Source organism: Callithrix jacchus, chromosome 10 (assembly GCF_049354715.1).
Source record: "Callithrix jacchus isolate 240 chromosome 10, calJac240_pri, whole genome shotgun sequence".
NCBI classification, from domain to species: domain Eukaryota; kingdom Metazoa; phylum Chordata; class Mammalia; order Primates; family Cebidae; genus Callithrix; species Callithrix jacchus.
In genome coordinates, this window is record NC_133511.1 from 104254839 (window position 1) to 104267665 (window position 12827).

The window sequence follows — 12827 nt, forward strand, 5'->3', positions numbered from 1 at the left end:
CTGGCTTTTCTAAAGATCAGGAGCTTTCTAGACCTTTACATTCTTAAAGATTTTATTTACATTTTTATTTTTAGTTATAGATAAAATGATAAGAGGGTAGCTTTACAAAATTTTCAGAACATGAATACTGTAACTTTCAAGTCTCTCTCAATTTGGGATTTTCAATATTCACATTTTCATCAGCTTCTTTCAGGTCAACTGATTTCAAATTGAATTCTTTTCAGGTATATTATTATTATAAAATATTGTACTCTCTAGAAATCTAGACACAAATGTTTTTCTCCTTTCAAAGTGATTATTTATAAACTCTCTGAAAAGAGTCATATCCCTACCTAATTAGGTGAGTTTCCATATAAAGCAAATTTTAGAAACAAAGCTGAAGACCAGAAAGAGCATTGCAAAGCAATCAACAATGAAGATGAAGAGTCTAAAATGACAGTGAACCAAAGATAAAATTATTTTTAATCTCCTATAACAATATTTCAATATAAAGTTATATATATTACATATATTATAACATATTTAAGGAACAGTTTTATTAGTTAGTGATCTGAATTAGATATTCCTAGTAGCTTTATGAACAGCATATAACTACAAAATTATGTAATATATGAAGTAATAAATGGAAGAGTGAATATAATTTATCTCAAAATAACCATAACTATTAAAATAATCATGCCACACATAGTCATAAGTAAGCTCCAATGGCTAATTTGTTTTTATTTTTGTGATATCTCAAAATTTACTGTAACCAAATAGCTAATTGATTTCAATTTTTTATAGTTTTCACATTAGTTCATCAATATTGAATTATTAAATTAATATTTAAAAATAGTTGGCTCATGTAGAATATTTAGGAAATGGAATGTGAGCTTAAATCAATTTTCTATTAGAAAATTTTGTTGGAAAAGCCTCACTTGTTTTCAGTCACATTTTTGTAATGAAAATTGGTTCCTGTCCCTAATCTGACTTAATGGAAAGGAAGATCAAGTTCCTGACATACCTGATAGGATATCTACACAATTTGCTGGAACACTTGCCTCTTGATGATGAAACTGTCAGAACTGTACTAATGAGAAAGGGATGCTTTGATTAGGTACCTTTTTGCATGTTAATTATAAAGTTAGGAAAATAGAGAGTTCATACTGACATAGAATTCCTGATAGGATTAGATTGGTTCTTAAAAGACCAGAAAGTCAAGCTGAAACATAAAGTATATTTATATTGACCAAACAAAAATTCCTTCAATATGACCTTAAAAATTTATGTAATTTGCTAGGATCAAAAGATGATAGTGTCAATTCATATTCCAGGTTACACTGCTCAGGAACATGAGTTTTAATAATGCTGGTTCCATAGTTAAAAGCAAACATTATTAAAAGTAAGTGAGCATTTGTTCAGAGGTGAGCAACTAAGATGAAAATTCTAGCAAAGATGTTATATAAGAAATACATAAAGTAATGTGATATGTTTTTATTATGCACAAATATATGCTAGTCATCTTAAAGTATTTGCAACTCTATCATGAAGGTGATAGACTTGGCTTATTCCCTATTGAATTAAATTTCCAAACATTGCTGGTACCACACATGCAGCTGTCCAACAAAAAGAATAGTGAAAGCTAATGAATGAATTCTGTGTTAGAGACGTACCCTTAAAGTCTTTCTACAATTTCTTTGAATTTGATTTTCTATGATTTGCTGAAATTAGTAATCAAGTTCTGTGTAAATTATAACAAGATTAACTAAAGCTATTAAAGTACGTGAGAAGTAGGTCAATTAATTGTTAGCTTGAAGGGAGTTTTGTATATTTACCAGAAATTTTGCATGTGGAAACATTTGGAAATTTCTCTTTGGACAATTACAACCATTTCATTGTTTACAACGTAATTCAATTTTCTTTTGGTTGTAGTCAAATAAAGTAGGAGATAATAATAAGACCATTTTTATCTCATAACAATTCAGGGAAGAAAATGAGATTGTATCAGTGGAAAACATTTTCTAGTTAATTTAATTTGCAAATCACTTTTACTTGACATTTCACGTAACTTTGGAAAAAGCTATTTTATTTTCACTTTACTTGTAGAAACAAAAAGTCACATAAATATTGTACTTTTACTTTGCAACTGAAGCATTAGTCAACTTGGGTAATATGATAATATCATGCCTACATAGGGAGATTTTTGCATACATGAGTGTGAATGTTTTATTCTTGTTAGTAATGTCTGAAATCTGAAAAACTTTGCAATACTCTCCATATAATATCTTAGTATACCCTTACTAGAGCAGTTCTGTTTCCATATTCCTCAAACACTAATTTTTTTCCTAGAATTCATTTAATTAACTCCATCCCACAGTAGAAATCTCATCTAGAGGAAATGATGAGACTGAGTTAATTGCAATCTGGGAAAGTATGTGCCTCAAACAGGTGCAACCTCCTGCATCTATTTTGTGACTGTGTTTATGAATAAACATAAATTTTAGAATATCATGTTTAGTCTCATTCTGTCTTGTTCTATACACAAATGATAATTTATGGGTATTTTCATCCAAGCTATTGGTTACTGGTGTCAGGTTATTATTAGAAATGTAAGCAAAACTGAATCAAGTTACTTAACTTGTAAGGATGTTTCTAGGTATTTTAATGTAAACAAATTTCTATCAGTGTCTACTTTTAGTTTAGAATAAAAAATAATTAAATGTGTACCCTAAAGTCAACACTGATAAAATGTTATTTCTCAATACATGTGACGAACACCTCTACTTTTCTTGTAGCATAGAAAATTCAAATAAATTGACATCATTCTTCCATAGGGATGTGGAAATATTCAGAATACTTTTCAACATCTGTAAACACAATACGTTATCAATTTTATAGTACACTTAGTATTTTAGACCTTGTAATGTATGTCTTCTAAGGAAAAGCATATTAACAACTATATTTATTTGTTCATAATTCAAAGAGAATTATATATATTTTCGATGTTATGAATAAGTAGTGCACTAAATAGCCCTGAAACTATGTCAGAAGTTATAATATCACTTGTGTAATTCACATACGACTTAAAAAGCAAGCAAACAACCAAAGCAAAAGAAAAATAAAATAAAACAGAAGCAAAGTGAACCCACACACACAACTATAAGTACAGCACACTTCAATAAAATCCTAACAATTTCTACAAAGATATATAACAGTTTTAAAGTTTTAAATTATTTCTAAAGTATTTTTATTTTAATACTCCTGCTTTGTTGAACACATGGCCTATAGTTGCTTGTATGAAAAGCAGATGTCTTACATGGCTTCTAGGATTCCCTGTCCCGTGGTGTATGTGAAGTTCAAGTCCCTTGTTTAGTAAATATGATGATTTTACTTTCATAATAAGAGTATGTTATATTAAACAGTTGATGTAAAGAAAAGGAGATTATCCAAGTGGTTCTAACCTAATTACAAGTCTTTTAAAAGCAAAAAGTTTTCTCTAGAAGTTAGAATCAGGAGACTTGTAAGAGATGCAAAGGATGAAAAATATTCTACATGCCATATTGTTTCAAAGAGAGAGGAGCCAAATAGGAAGGAATGCAAGTGGCCTCCAAGAGATGTGAGTCATACCTGACGAGGAGCTATTAATTAAATGAAGACTTGAGTACCTGAATTGCAAACAAACAAACATGAATTCTCCCAACAGCAAGAAAGAACATGGTGACTAAAAGCAATGGCAATGAAAGCCAAAATAGACAAGTGGGATCTAATTGAACTTAAGAGCTTCTGCACAGCAAAAGAAACTTTCATTAGAGTGAACCAGCAACCAATAGAATTGGAAAAAAATTTTTGCAATCTACTCATCTGACAAAGGGCTAATATCCAGAATCTACAAAGAACTTAAACAAATTTACAAGAAAAAAGCAAACAAGCCCATCAAAAAGTGGGCAAAGGATGTGAATAGACACATTTCAAAAGAAGACCATTATGCAGCCAACAAACATATGAAAAAAAAGCTCATCATCACTGGTCATTAGAGAAATGCAAATCAAAACTGCATTGAGATACCATCTCATGCCAGTTAGAACAGCGATCATTAAAAAATCAGGAGACAACAGATGCTGGAAAAGATGTGGAGAAAAATGAACACTTTTATATGGTTGGTGGGAGTGTAAATTAGTTCAACCATTGTGGAAGACAGTGGTGATTCCTCAAGGATCTAGAACTAGAAATTCCATTTGACCCAGCAATCCTGTTACTGGGTATATACCCAAAGGATTATAAATCATTCTATAATAAAGAGGCATGCACATGTATGTTTATTGCGGCACTGTTTATAATAGCAAAGATGTGGAACTAACCCAAATGCTCATCAATGATAGACTGGATAAAGAAAATGTGGCACATATACACCATGGAATACTATGCAGCCATAAAAAGTGATTAATTCATGTCCTTTGCAGGGACATGGATGAAGCTGGAAAACATCATTCTCAGCAAACTGACACAACAAAAGAAAACCAAACACCACATGTTCTCACTCATAAGTGAGTGTTGAACAATGAGAACACAAGGACACAGACACCTTGTGGGGAAGATAACACACTGGGGCCTGTCGGGGCTGGGGGCCTGAGTGGGGGAGAGCATTAGGAGAAATACCTAATGTAGATGATGAGGTGATGGATGCAGCAAATCACCATGGCAGGTGTATACCTATGTAACAAACCTGCAAGTTCTGCAAATGTATCCCAGAACTTAAAGTATAATAAATAAATTTTAAAAAAAGAATTTGTCAATATTCTAAAAAACAAGTCTAAGTTATGTTTCTATTATTTTTATAGTCTAGTTTATTTCTGTTCTGGTTGTTTTCATTTTCCTTCCTTATGCTGACTTTTGACTTAGTTGTTTTTTTTTTCCTAGTTACTTGAGATGTAATATTAGGCAGTTTATTTAAGACCTTTCTGCTTTTTTTATATAGATATTTCATGCTATAAACTTTCCTCTTAGAACTTACTTCTACTGCATCCCATAAGTTTTGGTATGCTGTGTTTCCGTTTTTATTTGTCTCAAGATATTTTTAAATTTTTACTTTAATTTCTTCTTTGATGCAATTATTGTTCAAGATCATTTTGTTTAATTCTACACATTTATAAATTCTCTATGATTTGTTCTATTACTGAGTTCTTGTTTCACACCATTGCAGTTAGAAAAGATATTTGATATTATTTCAATCATCTTAAATTTTTAAGGTTTATTTTATGTCCTGACATATAACCAATCTTGGAGAATGCCTACGTGTATTTAAGAAGAATGTGTATTCTATTTCTATTGGATGGAATGTTCCTGGTATTTTAAGGTGCCTATTAAATGTTCTGTTTGTCCAGAATACAAAAGAAAAGAACACATTGCTAGATTTTCTCCAACGAGAATTCAGCTTGAACAACGTGTAGATACGGGTCTCTGTAAGGCACCAACCAATGAACCAGTCAAGCCCTATGACACATTTGGCCTGTAGAACTAAGAACTCAAATATGAAACCTATTCAAAGACTTTAAGGTGGGTCAGGACACAAACAATGATAACTGTAAAAATCATTGTAATAAAAATCTAATTTAGCTAATATTGTAATACCACAGATTTGTGATGCTATGAGCCAAGGCATGTTTTTCCAACCTATTTTAGCAGCATTACTTACTCGAGATGAAAATCTGATTCATACTTGCTGTATCTTTAATACATAAAGGTAGCACCACTACGGTTGAATTGAGATACTTCTGCTGGATTAATTCTGCTGCAAGCTCAGTTCAATATTAATTTAACACAAATATTAAGTTTACAAAAATATGTGTTTTATGTCATATTCTCAGTATTTAGCCAATATTCTGTACAACTTTCTCCAAAGTCCACAAAGGAAATGTTATAGGAATAAAACAAAGCAACGTGATAAAGAGATACTGCTTTTGATGTTTAGGAAAGACCTGGCTGAGAAAGTAATGTATAAATTGAAATCTAAATGTCAAAGGAAGCCTGCCAGGCAAATATGTTAGTAATCTTTTGTTAATCACACTAAGATGGGCACTGCAAGTTGTTCTTCCTTAAAATATGTTTGAATATCACTGGCTTAAGCAAGAAATAATTATACATATTAATTATCAACATAGTGTCTTCCTCCAGATTCTTTCACATTTAAGGTCACAGAATGAGTCTTCATTAAATTGACCTCATGAATGTGTGCACGCAGCCACTGTCAGTGTTCTTCTTTGTTCAGCTAAAAGGGCATGTAGAGGACTGTTCACAGCTGGAAGTGAGATTACTGTCAGAGTTAAATTATCCGTGATTCAATATGGAGGATGGGCAAGTAAGGTTACACTGAGGACCTGGAAGCTGTGAGACATATAGAAAATGCCAGCAGTAGGACCAATCTTACGCAAAAGAGGAGTAACCTCTTGCTGAACACACCATAAAAACTTGTTTTCCTGATGCTTCCTGTTCCACTAGAGAAAAAATAAAGAGATCATGCTTTTCATTGTGAGACTTTGTATTTTATTAGTTTTATAGAAGACTGAGCACTGGGGCTCTGTACTGTTCTTAGTCCTTTAAATCTAGGTAGGACCCATGCCATCTAGAGGGGAATAATTTTTGCCTATAGTAAATTCTGTAATACATTGTGCTCATTGGAAAAGAGAGAAAGTCTAATAGAATTCCCCCTTTGGCTCTCTTTGCAGAGTTTACATTCTGTGGCATTTTGTAGAAATGCATATATAGAACTTTTATTATAACTACTGATTTATAAAACTGTTCTCCTACTCAACATACTTATGGATACTTCTAAGGTGAGGACCATGTCTTTTATTTGATTTGCTGCAGCGTTCCTGATTGCAGTTTAACAATGTGTATCTGTTAAATGAATAAACCTAATTTATGCTGTGATATTATTTACTAAGGAGAGTTCCCCATGTTAATTGTTTTTAAAGCAATGCAGATTGGTCTTAAGTTGGCCGTTAAAAACTCTTATATACTGTTAGTGGTAATATAAATTAGCCACACTTTGAAGATTTCTCAAAGAACTTAACATGGAACTACCTTTTGACTCAGCAATCTCATTACTGGGTATCTACCTACCCCCTTAAAAAAATCATTCTACCAAAAACAAACCAACAAATATATGCTCATATTTTCATTGCAGCACTACTGATAATAGCAAAGACACAGAATCATCCTAGGTGTCCGTTAATGGTGAATTGAATAAAGAAAACGTGATCCATATATACCTATGGAGACTACACAGTCATTTAAAACAAAAGGGAAAAATCCTCTTCTTTATATTTCATGGTTGTAGCTGGAGGTTATTATCCTAAGCAAATTAATGCAGGAAGAGAAAATGAAATACTATGTGTTCTCACTTATAAGAGGAAGCTAAATATTGGGTATTCCTGAACACAAAGATGGCAACAATAGACTACAAGACTGTAGAGGCAGACAGGGAAAAAGTGTTGAAAAACTAACTTTTGGGTATTTTGCTCACTACCTGGGTGATGAGATTATTTGTATCCTAAATCTCAATCCAAAATAAAACTTAAACTTACTTAAAAAATTTAAAAAAGAACTTTTGATACATACTCCACTGTTATAAGTTTCAATATCAGGCAGAACATGGGTGCTAGGTGTTAGAATTGTAGTTAATATTGGGAAAGTGAGGTAGTAAAAGGAAGGGGCAGAAGGTAGTCGGGTGCTTTTGAAATGCTAGTAATGCTCTAGTGCTTGATCTGGATGCTGGTTATATAAGTGGTTTTCCACTGTAAAAATTTATTGATTTGTATAATTATAATCTATATCGTTTTATCTATGTATGCTAGACAAATAAAAATGTCCAAAAAGTTTATAAAAAGCTGATCCTAATTCAAGTGCATAGACTAAATGAAGATTACATAGAGAAATATGATTCGTATACATATACACACAAATATAGTTTCTATTAAGAGTGTCCAATAAATGTAGATGAGTATGTGAGAAGGATGACAATACAGGGAAGATTTAGTAATTCAGACATAGAAATAAGAAATGCTGATCATTTGGTATTTGTTTACACATAGTTACATATATCTGTACACAAATAAACATATATCTGTGCATCTATGTAACAAGAAGTTCAATATTTCATTGATAATCCCGATGTATATATACGGAGCAGCACATGAATTCTATTTCTTAATCGAGCCTATTTTAATTAATCTCTGATTAGAGTTGGAGTATAAGAGGTAAAACAATACAGGCACAGGAATTATTTCAAATGTATTTATTATAATGTAAGTGTAAAAATATTGGAAAATGGTCAGAGATTCGTTGTCTTGTTTTGGGGCCAAAGCAAGGCAGATCTCAGGTGTCCTCGTTGGGAAAGAAAAAAGAGGAAGCTGAATGCTTTCTTTTTTCTTTTTTTTTTTTCAGACGGAATCTTGCTTGTTGCCCAGGCTGGAGTGTAGTAGCACAACCGCAGCTCACTGCAACCTCCTCTGCCTGCTGGGTTCAAGTGATTCTCCTGCCTCAGCCTCCCAAATAGGTAGGACTACAGGTGCCTGCCACTACACCCAGCTAATTTTTTGTATTTTTAGTAGAGATGGGGTTTCACCATGTTGGCAAGGCTGGCCTCGAACTCGTGACCTCAAGTGATCCACCCTCCTTGGCCTCCCAAAGTGCAGACATTACAGGCATGAGCCATGGTGCCTGGCCAAATGCTTTCCAAAGATCATATATAAATCATAAACTCTGAAATGTTTGCTATCAAAGCACTTTTTTCTCTGAGTAACTATGGCATTGTGTATTTCTTTCTGTTTTCATTTTCATTTGATATTTCTTATTTCTACTGTTTGCCAAATGTTAGCCTCTCAAAAACATAGCACTTAATAATCCCCCAAGCTGAATAATACGATAACACTAATGTTGAGAAAAGTAATGTCCATGTCAAAGTTATAGAACAGAGTACAATTAAGTAAGGCAGTCTCTATAATAAATAATAATTTTTCATTGTTTCAAACTTTCTATATTTCAAAACAGGATTAATTAGCTATAATTTTATTTTCAGTGAGATCTACAAACTGCCAATAATCACTGAGAAAATATATATTGGTGTTGGTAACGTCAATTTTACCTACATGTTGTTATTCTAAAATTCCAGTCACAAATAGCTCGTGTTCATTGAAAGCAAAGAAATAAGGGTATCACTTGTAATTTGTACAATTGGATTTTGCTCATAGAACTGTTTTTGATCCACCAAAATGATGCGTACATGTACTAGAAAATGTAGAACATAAAAAAGTGTGAAGAATGAGAGAGTTGGTGAATAAGTATCAATACACAAAGCCAAGAAGAAAGATTCCATTTCGTTATGTGTTAATAAAGCAAAGCCTGGCTGCACAATTCTGGACACTGAAAATTTCACTTCAGGCATTCTTGGGCTTCCCTTATGGCTGCACCACAGTCTAGGGATGTTTCTTAGGGCAAAATGGTAGAGGAAATGCTTATGGCAAGTTGTCATCTGCCCATAAAAGTTACTTCTGTGATCCTAATTTTCCCCATGAAAAGGATTCATTTAGGTCCAGCATGTTGTTGCTAGTTCTCTGCAATTATTGAGCAAGATAGTATTTTCTGTGGCTATTTCTGGTCAGGTCTTACTGAAAGTAGCCATTCTTTTTAAGAGACTCGCCCATCTTTGAAGTGTAGCCAGCTGTCCAGTTTTTTGCTAGGTCTGTTCTCTCAGCTCCCTCGATTCCAAAGTTTCCAATCTTCAGATGACTTCTTCAAGTTTGGAAATTCTGTCTCTCTTCTTTATTTCTTTTCTTTTTTTTTTTATCTACTCAACAAACCCAGTTCATTTTTATTATTCTACAGTAAACATAAATGACCCATTCAACTCCAGATCCAAATTAACTAAATATTGTTGGTCGTTCTCTTCTACAGGAGGGAAGAAGACTTGACCTCTAAACATTACTAATTCGAAAAGGAAAAAAAAGTGACATAATTAATTTTCTGTATTAAGATGGATGGACTGTTCAGATCCTGCAATACTCTCTGGTTAGTACGTCCAACTAGAAAAATTTATTTTCATTCCAGTACGTGCTGCCTAAGTCACTCTTGAGGGAGGAACCTGAATTATGAACACGTGGGCTCTCTTAGGATGGTAATAACTTCCACATAAAGCAGAACATATATCTGTCACTAGCATTTCCTCGAGCCTCAGGGGTCTTTGATTTTATTCTACATTCCAGATAAAGTTTTTTTCTTCATATTCTGGGATATTGATTCCTTGTAATGATTCTTCTCCCTCCTCATTCTTCCATTTACCAGGGAATTAAAATTTTAGCACAAGCAGAATGTATCATCGTCATAGAGAAGGTTCTGATCAAGTTATATTAGGATTTGAATTGAGCTCCAAGTTTCGTGTTTCACTCTACCCTTGGAATAATTTTCTTCTTTCAAACCCTGGGGCACACAAAGTAGAACAATATCTCAGCTTATATTTGGCCATTATAGAAAGATGAGCAGTCGGCAGCTGTCATATCCTGTTAAGTTTTCTTCAGGTAGTCTACACTTCCTGTTTCCTCCATATCCTGACTTTAACCTGTTAGGTGAGAGAAGAGACATGGTGCCAGTGAAATTGAGGCTCTTATAAAAACTGAGGGGTTCCTCTCTCTGGTCCATCTCTGCTTCCTAAAATCCCAGCTCCTCTAGGTCTTCTGCTTTTATGGTCATATGTTCCCTCCTGAAAAATCATCATGAAACCTTCATCATAACTGTAAGCAATGTGTTGGCAATTATGACTCTTATTATGAAAGTAATTATTATTGGAGAATATTATAAGAGTTTTGCTATTATTTAAGTATTTATATATGTTTATGTATATATGTACCTGTATGTAAATATATATATATAATATATTTATATAACAGGTAAATTCTATAAACTTGATGTATAATTTTGTATTTATGTTATCATTTAACAATGTATCAAGGTCACAACAGCATGAATTTAAAATGTTTAAAATTGTTTTGGTTAGCATAGTATTTGAAAAAATGAATTATTTCACAATATTTTAAGCATAGGAAGATTCCCCGATGTGTTTTTTCCTGGAATAACCATAGGAATTGGCAATACTGGATCTCTATTTGACGCTTATAGTACTTGACAATAACAGTGTAAAGACAGAAGCCTCTTCTAGTTGAAGCATATGCCCTTAAATTCCCAGTTTACCAAAGTCTCCACTAGCAATTTCCACTTACTCTACCTGCCTGTCCCGTTGCCTTATTTGTATTACATTCCTGTTATTCAGAGGTTTTTATAAAACATTCTGCACATCATGAAAATAATAAGTAAGCCGGGCGCGGTGGCTCACGCCTGTAATACCAGCACTTTGGGAGGCTGAGGCGGGTGAATCACGAGGTCAAGAGATCGAGACCATCCTGGTCAACATGGTGAAACCCCGTCTCTACTAAAAATACAAAAAATTAGTGGGCACGGTGGCGCGTGCCTGTAATCCCAGCTACTCAGGAGGCTGAGGCAGGAGAATTGCCTGAACCCAGGAGGCGGAGGTTGCGGTGAGCCGAGATCGTGCCATTGCACTCCAGCCTGGTTAACAAGAGTGAAACTCCATCTCAAAAAAAAAAAGAAAAAGAAAAAAGAAAATAATATGTAATGTATTGCAGTGTTCCAAACCATTGTACATTTTTGTATTTAGAGCAATGGTTCTCAATGGGTGTCACACAGGCTTTTGCCTTGTGGTGACACATCCGGCAATACATGGAAACATATTGATTGTACAACTGCGGTAGATGTTGTGAATAATTATGTTGGCATCTGGTGGGTAGAAGACAGGAATGCTGCTGAACATCTCATAAAGCATAGGACAGCCCCACAACAAGAAAAACTTTAGCTCAAATGTGAATTGTGCTGATGTTGAAAAGCCTTGATTCAGGTTGATCATATAGTGATTGAACTATTTTAAGTAATAAAGTAGATTCCTATAAAGGACATGGGTGGATTTTAAAAATTTGATCATCATTGTCAAATGTTCGCTCCAGAAAGTTTTCTCTAATTGAAACTATTTAAATGTTTGTTTGTTTAATAAGTAGAATAATTATAAATAAATACAAGATAAAGTATGATAGAATGTAAGGAAAGAAATCCTGGATAGAAAACTTGTCTTTATTCACTCTGAGTACAGAAGGTCTTTGAATTAGAAACTTTTTCTGTACCTTTTTTTCTAGTGTTGTTGGCACACTTCAACTTCAATAAATATTTAATCACGATAATGGGACATTTTGAGGCTGCCTACTAGAAAAACATTGTAGTAAGCAGTTCAGTGTTAATTAGCATTCATGGGCATTAACAATGCCCGGGGGCTATGTGTAAGCTGAGAAGTTATTATATATTTTACAAGTTATTTCAAAATAATGTTAAAAGATTCCCTTCTTATCCTTTGTTTCCTTTTAAAAACATTATTATTTTTTTCTATTAATGATGAAGTTTTGGATATTCCCAAATTAGATTTAAAAATTAACCAGAAATATAATTCCAAGAATATCAACTTTACACAGATAAAGAAACAGAGTTAGAGAGAGAAATTTTATCTTGATTTATTACTGCAGCCTGAGCTATGGTAGAAAGCATAGAATGAGGTGTATGGCAGTGAGGCGGATGGTGGAGACAGCAACATCCTGGTCCACAGAGTCAGAGCCAAACAGAGTGAGGAAGGTGTAGGGAAGAGAATGGGTAGGGGCATTGCATGACATGCTTCAGCCAAAAACAATTTAGGAGGATGGTCATGGAGGGAGATATGGTTAGAAAAGCATGCATGCAAA